This window comes from Gossypium hirsutum, chromosome A12, assembly GCF_007990345.1.
Source record: "Gossypium hirsutum isolate 1008001.06 chromosome A12, Gossypium_hirsutum_v2.1, whole genome shotgun sequence".
NCBI lineage: Eukaryota > Viridiplantae > Streptophyta > Magnoliopsida > Malvales > Malvaceae > Gossypium > Gossypium hirsutum.
The window spans coordinates 37,370,182-37,382,134 of record NC_053435.1 but is presented as its reverse complement, the minus strand read 5'-3'; positions in this window follow the sequence as shown (position 1 = coordinate 37,382,134).

Below are 11,953 nucleotides of genomic sequence, written 5' to 3'. Positions count from 1 at the left end.
CTTAGTTAGTCTATCGACAACAACCCATATCGCATCCTTCTTACTTGCTGACAAAGGCAGTCCGGACACAAAGTCCATTGTGACTCGATCCCATTTCCACTCGGGTATCATGATCGGCTGGAGTAATCCTGAAGGCACTTGATGTTCCGCTTTCACTTGTTGACATATTAAACATCTCGAAACAAAGTCGGAGATGTCCCGTTTCATACCATGCCACCAAAATTGACGTTTCAAATCGTTGTACATTTTCGTACTCCTCGGGTGAATTGACATTCGGCTACAATGGGCTTCGTTCAGAATCATCGAAATGAGTTTCGAATTCCTTGGAACACACAAACGATTTCTGAACCTCAAACAATCATCGTCATCAATTTGAAACTCTGATCCCTCGTTCGGAAAATACTTAGCCCGTTTTGCAACCAATTCATCATCGACTTTCTGAGCTTCACGAATTTGGTGAGTCAATAATGGTTTAGCTTTTAATTCAGCTACTAACACACTGTCTGGTAGAATAGACAAATGCACGTTCATCGCTCGTAAAGCAAACAATGACTTCCGGCTTAAGGCGTCCACAACCACGTTAGCCTTTCCCGGGTGGTAATCAATGACAAGCTCGTAATCTTTCAACAACTCAAGCCAACGTCTTTGTCGCAGATTCAAGTCTCGTTGAGTCATCAAATATTTGAGACTTTTGTGATCCGAAAATACATGGCACTTCTCACCAAACAGATAATGTCGCCATATTTTTAAAGCAAACACGATGGCAGCTAGTTCGAGATCATGGGTCGGATAATTCCTCTCGTGTGGCTTCAATTGTCTCGACGCATAGGCCACGACTTGACCTTCTTGCATCAATACGCAACCCAACCCAAGTAGGGATGCGTCACTATAAATGACAAACTCTTTACCTGATTCGGGTTGCACCAAAATTGGAGCTTCAGTCAAATGAGTTTTCAGTTGGTCGAAACTTTTCTGACATTTCTCCGTCCACTCGAACCTAACATCCTTTTGAAGTAGCTTCGTCATTGGTGTGGCTATCATCGAGAAACCCTTCACAAATCGTCGGTAATAACCGGCGAGCCCCAAAAAGCTCCGAACTTCAGTAACATTTCTCGGAGGTTTCCAGTCAAGTATGGCTGAAATTTTGTTCGGGTCAACTCGAATACCCGACGCGGATACCACATGACCCAAGAAGCTAACCTCTCTTAACCAGAACTCACACTTACTGAACTTAGCATATAACTGCTTATCCCGCAAAATTTGCAACACTTGCCTCAGATGCTCAGCATGTTCGGTCTCATCTCTTGAATAGACCAAGATGTCATCAATGAACACAACTACGAACCGATCCAAATATGGTCTGAAGATCCGATTCATCAAATCCATAAATACTGCTGGGGCATTAGTGAGCCCAAACGGCATCACTAAGAATTCGTAGTGACCGTACCTCGTTCTGAAAGCAGTTTTGGGTACGTATGAATCTCGAATCCGCAACTGATAATAACCCGATCTCAAATCTATTTTTGAGAACACTGAGGCCCCCTTTAGTTGATCAAACAAATCATCGATACGCGGTAATGGATATTTATTCTTTATCGTCACTTTATTCAGTTGACGATAGTCAATGCACAACCTCATGGTTCCGTCCTTCTTTTTCACGAACAATACTGGTGCACCCCAAGGTGAGAAACTTGGCCGAGCGAAACCTCTATCCGTCAATTCTTGCAGCTGAGCTTTCAACTCTTTTAACTCGGTTGGTGCCATACGATACGGAGCTATCGAGATCGGCGTAGTCCCAGGTACAAGCTCAATACCAAACTCTACCTCCCGAACAGGTGGTAAACCCGGTAATTCTTCCGGAAAAACATCCGGGTATTCACAAACCACCGGCACAGATTCGGGTTTCTTTTCTAATTCTTTGTCACCAAGTACATACGCAAGGTATGCTTCGCACCCTTTTCTTACATATTTCTGTGCCAACATTGCTGATATTACAGCTGGCATCCCCTCCAAGTCCGCGGACTCAATTCGGACTACTTCGTTGTTTGCGCACCTCAAATCAATAGTCTTGCTCTTGCAATTCACAATCGCATCATGCGCGGTCAACCAATCCAACCCAAGGATAACATCAAATTCATCAAACGGCAAAAGCATCAAGTCCGCCGGAAAACAAAAACCTCGAATTTCCAGGGGACATTTCTTACACACTTTGTCGACAAGCACATAACGACCCAAGGGATTTGACACCCGAATTACAAACTCAGTAGACTCAATAGGTAAAGTCTTACTGGATGCTAAGGTTTCACATATGTAAGAATGAGTAGAACCGGGGTCAATCAAAGCAATTACATTAGTATCAAAGAGAGTAAAAGTACCGGTAATAACATCAGGCGAAGAAGCATCCTCGCGGGCACGTATAGCATATGCTCTAGCAGGTGCACGAGCCTCGGATCTGGTCGTAGCATCTCTAGATCCTCTCTGACCACCACTAGCATTGCCCATATTTCTAGATGGTCTACCTCGAGCAGTGGTAGCACCCGGTTTCCCACTCTGATTTACATTCTGTTCGGACAGCCTGGGGCAATCTTTAATGAAGTGGTCCACTGATCCGCACTTGTAACAGGAGCGGTCATGGAATCTACAACTCCCCAAATGCCATTTACCGCAATGTCGACATTCCGTTCGGCCTCGACGTTCATTCCCAACACTGGCGACTGAAGTGCCTCGTGTACCCACAGGGGGTCGATCACGATCTCGTCTAAAAAGGCCCGAAGTGCTTTTAGACCGGCCCACATCATCTCGAAATTTCTTCGATGCCTGTTGAAGAGACTTTCCCGAGAATCTTTTACGAAACTCCCCGGTTCCCACATCAACTTTTTGTTTTTCCTTTCTAAGCTCTTCGGCTTTACAAGCTCGCTCGACAAGTACTACGAACTCTCGTATTTCAAGAATGCCAACAAACATTTTTATATCTTCATTTAGCCCATCTTCGAAGCGTTTACACATGACAGCCTCGGACGAAACACATTCCCGAGCGTATCTACTAAGTCTAACAAATTTTCGCTCGTAATCAGTAACTGACATAGAACCTTGCTTAAGCTCGAGAAATTCCTTCCGTTTTTGATCAACAAATCTCTGACTGATATACTTTTTCGGAAACTCAGTTTGGAAAAACTCCCAAGTTACTTGCTCCCGGGGCACAACAGAAGTCAGAGTACTCCACCAATAGTAGGCAGAATCACGTAGCAAAGAGATAGCACACTTTAGGCATTCATCGGGTGTACAAGATAGCTCATCGAGTACCCGGATAGTGTTGTCCAACCAAAATTCAGCTTGCTCGGCATCGTCGCTATCCGTAGCTTTAAATTCAGTAGCCCCATGTTTTCGGATTCGGTCAACTGGGGCTTATTTGACCTTATTTGGTCAGTTACCGGAGGTATTGTAGGTGCGGGGTGGTGTTTGTCGGGAATGGAGGTTGTGGAACAGCCGTATTAGTTCGAATGTATTGGTTGAACCAATCATTCATCACACTATAGAAAGCTTGTCTAGCTTCATCGTTCGGGTTACTCGCATTAGGTTGAGAGTCCACCGGCGCTGTCCCTTGTGCGGGAGCAGGCGCTACACTCTCAAGATCATCAGCTACCGCTCGGTTGGGATCGGGATCCATTACTATAAATAAACACATTTGCAAATGTCAGAAATCACCACACTATCAATTAATCACATAAAATGGCATGTATAGCTAGACCCCAACACATTACGGTAGTCCTAGAATCGACTAAACCGTAGCTCTGATACCAATCAATTGTAACACCCCTAACCCGAGACCGTCACCGGAGTCGAATACGAGGTGCTGACAGACTTTTTTAAAAAAATTTTTCCAGACACTGCCCAGTCTGAGTACTAGTCGCTTCAAAAATCATATCTTGAGTTTCACAACTCGAAAATTAGTTTTATGATTTTTCCCTGAAACTAGACTCATGTCCCCACCTATGTATTTTTTTCTAGAATTTTTGGTTGGGCCAATTAGTACAGTTTATTAGTCAAAGTCTCCCATGTTACAGGGGTCGACTACACTGACCTTTTCCCATTACGACTGGGATATCTCTCTGCACAGAGCTTCAATACTAATGCCGTTTGTTTCTTTGGAAACTAGACTCAGAGAGGAATCCATACATATATGGTATGACCCCTAATTATCTCTGGTCAATTTATAGTGAATTTCCAAAGGCGGAACAGTGAATCCAGAAACTGTTCTGGCCCTGTTCCACAAGAACCCGAATATCTCTTTCTGTACTGTTCCTATAATTGTTTCGTTACTTCCATATGAAAGTAGATTCATCAAGGTTCGATTACATAATTTATTCACTATTTAATTCCACTCCTACGAATTTATGTGATTTTTCAATTCTACACCACTGTTGCTGTCAAAATCTGTTTTCAAGATAAACTTTACCTATTTTGTGGTTACCATGGACCAACTAGGGTTTTGCCATACATAGGTCCACATGTGATCATCTTTAGCCATTCCAATGGCTGATCATTAGCCCAACACTTCCATTTCAAACCATAGTCACATCATGAAACCATATATATACATACATAAACACAAATGGTCTAATGCCATACTCCACTTTTACAAGCCATTTTCGCATGGCTTTACACACATACATCACAAAAGAACTTAAACAACAGGGGGTAGTCCTATACATGCCATATCCAGAGTTCAACTAAAAGAGTACCAAAAGAGCTTGATAGTGTAGATGACTTCGACTTCGCTGATCCCGAATCCGATAGCTAACGAACAAAATCTATAAAACAGAGAGCCAAAGCAACCGGGTAAGCATTTTAAGCTTAGTAAGTCTCAAGTAATGAAATCGGCTTTGACTACAGTATTACATTCACATAGCTAACTAAATCACTTTATTAACACACATTCTCATAATCATACTTACTTCACACTTCATCAACATAGATACACAAGGTATCAACCTTTCTAAAAGCCGAAAATTCGTTAGCCGATCGCACGAATACTATTTAAAACGAACCGACTTTTCCAAAGCACATGCAAACATACCTTATCATTCGGGTTGGTCAAGCATAATTATTAAATTAGTTACAGCACAAAACGCTCACATTCAAACCCAAGTTTCTTCGGTATTTAACCGAATACAGCCGCAAACACATTTGCCTTCGGGTCTTAACCCGGACATATCAACTCGCATAATTGCCTTCGGGTCTTAGCCCGGATATATCATCTCGCATAATTGCCTTCGGGTCTTAGCCCGGATATATCAACTCGCATAATTGCCTTCGGGTCTTAGCCCGGATATATCAACTCGCATAATTGCCTTCGGGTCTTAGCCCGGATATAATCCAATGCTCATGCACACATATATCAATAATCATAACACATCCATATCATTTCTTCGTTACTAAGGCTCAAACACAAAACATTTATTAAACCTTTCAATTTTCGGCTCAGTAGCCACACACAAAGAGCATGATTTCAATTGGCTTTATAAGATAGTCTCTAAGCACATTCGACTATCCGTCATAGTATGACTATTCATTTCAATATAATTCAAGTAGGGTCATTACTCGAAGACTTACCTCAAATGTCGTCGAACGACTTCAACGGCTATTCAATTACTTTTTCCTTCCCTTTATCGGATCTAGTTCCCCTTTGCTCTTGAGCTTTTTGTATCAAAACACCTTAGCCGAAATTCAAGAAGAGTTTTTCTTCTTTCTTTCTTCTAGTTTCGGCAATGGAGAAGTAAAGATGAAACACTTTGGTTTCTCCTCCCACTTCTCATTATATTATTTCCTTTAATACTATAATTCCTTTAATATCAATTATTAAATCATTTGTTAATACAAAATTATTTTAATTTTTGAATTAGTGGAGCATATTCCTTCCTTGGCCGGCCACCATGTTTATCATGGGTAAATTGACATGCAAAACCACTCCTTTCAATGCATGTACTATTAGACCATTGTAAAATTAACCTCTCACTTTCCAACAAAGTTTCATATAAGTCCATATTAATAAATTCACATAAAGATGATCAAATTAATGCATGAGACTTTCACACATGCATTTACTCACATCATAAACACAGAATATAACTTTTAATTATTTATAAGACTCGATTTAGCAGTCCCGAAACCACTTCCCGACTAGGGTCAGTTTTGGGCTGTCACAGGCCTCCAGCTCTAGTATTGGGCAACAACCCTCTCTAAAATCCTCAACATGGCCTGGGGCAGTGCGTCGTCCCCAGCCGCTCAATCATGAGATCCAGTCTCAGTCACAGGTGAAGCTGATGTCTCACTAGTATCCAAATTAGGCAAATTGCCAGATGACGAAGACCCAGCTCGAGTACTTCTACGACCCCTACCATGGCCTTTTGTACCCCGTCTACGAGTACCTCTGGTGCTTATTGTCTAATTACGTTTTATCTGTATTAACAGTTTTATGCATCAGTTTACAGTTTCAGTGTTTATTAACAGATATTTTATGAAAACAGTATCAGAAGTGTAAAGTTTGTTTCGTACATCTCAGTGTCAATCAATGTCTATTAGTTTTACTACAGTCTCAGTATACACTATTTTAAGTGTTTTCAGTACAGTCTGTCTATAGTAGTCTCAGTATATACTACCTATATCAGTTTCAGGATATACTATCAAAAACAATTTTAGTTTTAGTTTAAACAATTCACAGTTTCAAAAAATTACTGGATCATCGCCGTAGACTCGGTGTACCACACTTTCAGTAAAAACATTTAGAAATCACTTCTCAGAAATCACATCTTAAAAACCCACATCCATAGTCCAGTTTTGCAACCTGACTATGATACCACTAAATGTAACACCCCAAACCCAGCCTAATCATTATGGCCGAATCTAACAGTGTCACATGTTAATGTGTTTGAAAACCGTAACTTGGGATAAAAACTGTAACTTTACTTGAAATATTTTCCATTTAGAATCTTTTCATTATTAATTATTAATTCTATTATTGTGTTAGTTAATCAATCGCAAGCTTTCAAAACATTTATTCTATGCGAAAGCTTTTAAAATAGTTTGCGTATTCATAAGTAATTTGTTAAAAATGTTTGGTTCCTTTGAAAGCTCGAGTTTCCTAAAACTAGTAGTTATAATCCATAACTAATAAAAATCTCAAATTTAAGAAAAATCCATAGAGGCCATATTTAGAATAAAATTCCCAAACAAAATTTAAAATCATAATTAAGTACAAAACAGAGTCAAATAAGGTTGTGTGGCCACCACTGAGTCCTTCGCCGCACCGATCTGCCCACACCTAGAGATTTCCTGTATAGATAAATCAGAGTGGTAAGTTTACGAAAACTCAGTGTGTAATCCCCATAAAAAAATAAGAAGACAAAATGCAGTCACAGCCTGGGCATAAGCCCTTTTAGTATCAGATTCAATTTCAGTTTGGGCCTTAACCCATTTCAATATCAGCAGCCAGTATAGTAACAGATATACAACCACAAAATTGCTAACCAGCCATCCTCTACACACCATCTCCATCCAATCCTACACTTCATGTGGGGATATAATCAACCCACCCATCCCTACACTCCAAAAAGTACCGAATGCAGTACTAAACTATGGTTTATAGCTGAGCTACCAGAAAATTAGGCCGAAGGCCTTTCAGTACACTTCTTTCAAACAATATCAATCCCCAACCCAATGAAAAGTAACATTTAGTAATGACATGCTATATCATGGTAACAGTGCATACAATATCAGTTCATTAAATATCATTATGCTCGCTAACATGTAAATATATATATCAGTCATTCAGTCATTTCAGTCAATTAGGGGTGTAGGTAAGCTTACCGATCCTATAGTAGGTTCATAGTCGTCTCGAGCGACCCGTGCAACCTTACCAACAAAATAGTAGAGATGGGCTCACACGCCAATGTTGTCGGCCTGTGTGGTTCACCTGTGTGGCCCACACAGCCCAATTCGGTCCAACTTGTGCATCACACATGGCCTGTCTAGTCGATCACACGCCCATGTTCCATTACACGGCCTACCACACGGGCGGCCACACACCCGTGTATCGTCGACAACCCCATTTTTTTAGCTTTTTACCGATTACCATTTTCAGTGTTGTGGTTATGTAGTTGCTTGGATTTTTATGCCTAAAACTCCCGAGCACTCTCGAAACAAAAAATCAGCAACATACACTTGATTAAACAATTAAACTATCGAATACATCCAAATCCTAAAACAAGGTATTCACTTTCGAGAATCGAGTAGTAGGAATACCCTGCCTTCAGAACGTTGACGAGCGATAAACAACCCTTCAATAAACCACTAATCACCAAAAGAATCCATATCAACACTTGTCCACATCCCAGTTTAAAGTTTTCTCAAGACTAAACTTACTGAGAAGGTGAAGAGAACAATGTGCAGGAAGAAAGTAGAAATGAAAAGAATTGAAAAAGGGGAAGAAGCCCGGTAAAGGTTTGGTTAGGGAGGAAAAGGGAAAACGTCAAGAGACTTTGAGTAAAAATAGGAGAAATCGAAAGTTGAGAGGAAAACCAATTCCACCTTATTTCACTTACCGAACAGACGGAAATGAAGGTTGCCGCAAATGAACGATTGAAGCCAGGAAAACAAAAAGAAATGCCAAGGGTGGGCAGAATTCAGTGACAAGGGGAGGAATTGAGGAAAGAAAACGGTAGAGATGGGAAACAAATCGTCAGGAAGATGGAGAGAACACTGACTCTTTTTTTTCAAAAAGAAAAGAAAAATGATCAGATTTTGGATATTTTCCCCCATAATCCTCTAATTTCCTCCCACTTATCCCTAAATTCACTCCCACACTTCCCCACACCCCTTAAACACTCCATAACCTTCCACTACTTCCCCACACTCCTCAAACACTTAGCATTTTACCACACATCAAACTCTTACACGCCACAAGCAACAAAAATAATACCCTAGTACAGCTCGAACCCAAGACCTCTAGCATTTTTAACACACCGCTTATCCACCAGACCAGCAGGCCCATTCTGACATATTTTTACAAACTTTTAACTATAAGCCTACTGAACAAAAGCAAGACTTTATTCAATTAAAACAAGAATTTGGTTCAAGAAAAGGCTTGAACGTAAGACTTCTCAGACACCTCTAGCATACATAACCACTAAAGCAGATACAGGTTTATATCACAAACACACAAAAATAAATACAAGAGATTTTTGGGCCGTTACATGCACACCCCTTCCTAACGTACCACACCATCAAGACACCCTCTAACCATCCCTACACTACCCTTTTTAGCTTTATATTTATTTTTTTGAGTTCTTAATTTTTATAAAAAGGTGGTAAGAAAATTGTTTCTCCTAAATTTCAAATTTATTTAATTTATGAATTTTTAATATTTTATGTAATTTTAAAGTTTAAGAAAAAATTGTTTCCATCTTATGTTTAGGTTAATCATGCCTCGCAAAAGAACTTGTGCCTTTGTCCAAATTAACGAATCACAAAACAAATTATACTATGAAGAAGCCAAAGCGAGAAATGAAAGTGTTTTCAAGAATCACAAATGCAACCTGAAAAAGGCTTTACACTGAAAGAAAGCAATTATATCAATTTTATGGCACGCATTCGACAAATTGTTGAAGCTCTCAATTGGGAGTTGTTTTGTGTGAAAAGACTTAGTGCAGATAAGGAATTAGTTTGTGAATTTTATGCACATTTGACTTTAAGTGAATTAACAAAATTTTTGTCCGAGGAATCAAGGTACTAATAAGCTCGAATGCTATTAATGAATTTTTGAATTACCTGATTTCGAAGACGATGAATATTCTTTCTTGATGAGAAATATTGAGACTAAAAATCTGTAAGAAATTCTCGAGGAACTTACAGTTCCAGGTTCTAAGTTGACTGTGTTAAAGTATGAAATTCACACTTACGCAAAGAATATTTGACACCACTAGTGAAGGTATGGTTCTATTTCATTCAGTTTAGACTTATGCCTATTTCACATGGGACTACAATTTCATTATAGCGAATGGTCTTGTTATACTCGATTTTAAATGCAAAGACCATTGATGTGGGAAAAATCATTCTGAGAGAAATATGGAACTGTGCCGCTAGATGTTCTGGCCTATCTTACTTCCTCTTTAAGATAACAATTTTGTACTTGAAAGCTAAAATTCTTGCAAATGTAAAGAAGACAGGTTAGAGCCAGGGCACAACCACAGATTGGGACCTCTACCGAATAGCTAGAGACTCTGTTCTCCAACAACGAGTTGAAGAGAGCGAGGATCCCGAAGAAGAAGAAGATGAAGATCCCACAGACATCGAACCAATGAAGTCAACTGAAATCCTTAATTAAGGCAGAACCAATGGAACCAGCAACTAAACCTAATGTGACAACCTCAATGTTCCGAACTCAATTGCCTCACCCAAATCTTCGAGATGAACTGTCAAAATTGATGGACATAATGCAACATATGCAGTGGTAGCAACAAGCTTACTAGAGAGATTAAAAAATACGGGATGACTCAATGAGAAGTGCTCTTACGAAAATATTCAATGACCCGTTTATTTTTGTACCTAAGTTTCCAGATTTTATATTTGAACCATGGAGTCAACTATCGAAGAGGGAATAAAGTGATTCATGCAAAAACAAAGATGATGGAGAAAAAGATGAGTCAAATTTTAAGGGATCTACAAATAAATAAGAAATGGGGGATCTTTACCTTATATTATTTTCTTTCCTAGGTTATTTTAGGATTAGGATTTATTAGGATTTTTAAATTTTCGCATAATAAAACAAGAGATGAAAATCATGAATAAAAATGAACAAGATTTTATAATAAGAAGTGTGGAAATAGATATATACATGTCTAGGATTGGATCTAGAAAGAGCGTGGTACTTAATCAGTCAAATTCACTCACCTTCACTTTTCTAGAATCCAACCTGGTGTATACTATCTATTCACTTCTAACAATGAGGACATTGTTCATCTAAAGTAGGGGGACCAAAAAATTAAAAGTTAAAATTATTTCCTCTCAAAATAAATTTTTTTAATTGTGATTAGGTTATATTTTGTTCAAAAATATGAATTTTTTTTAAGTATGCTAAAATCTAATATGAATAAAGTTCTATTATTTCAAATAATTGTTATGTTAGCTAAATTATGACATAAATGTACTCTTAATAAAGTATGTAAATCATACCATAAACTTTAGTTTCTTAAGAAGCTATGCATGCATGAAAGTTTAAGTCTCTAGAATTGACTTAGTAATTTCTTGAGGTGAAATCCTAAGAAGCATGGAATGTTGAAAATGATTTAGGAAGACTTTTGTTTGGACCGTTTGAGCCTTTCAAGCTAACCTTAATGATTTTTTATCCTTTGAAACCCAACTTTGAGACTCTATGGCCTAATTTTATTTGAACATTTGCAATATTTAGCCATCACTTTTCTCTAAATTATCTTTAAATTGTCCCAAACACTAGACACAGTACTGTTCAAAATATTCTTTGAAAATAAGTTTGGGTGCTCAAAAAATTGTCGTACATATAGCAAAATGCTCGTGAAAAAAAAAGAGAAAAACATATGTACTTAAAAGAAAATAGATGTACAAAGGAGCATGTGAAAGCCTAACTTTATCTATCTTTTACCTACCCCTATCCTAGCCACATTACAACCTATTTAAAAGACGCATTAATTCAAGTTCCTATGCTACCTGCGTTAATGGAGAGAAATTGCTATGTTCAACATATGAAGTGTAACAACCCATTTTCAGTGAAATCGGAACAATGATTTTGGGACCAAAAATCCGAGCCAAAAAAATTTTTATTTTAATATTATTGCATACTCTGCATTAGGATAGGAATGTCATATAAAAATTCTGATAATTTTTTTTACCGATTATCTGTTTAATTATGGAAAGGACCAAA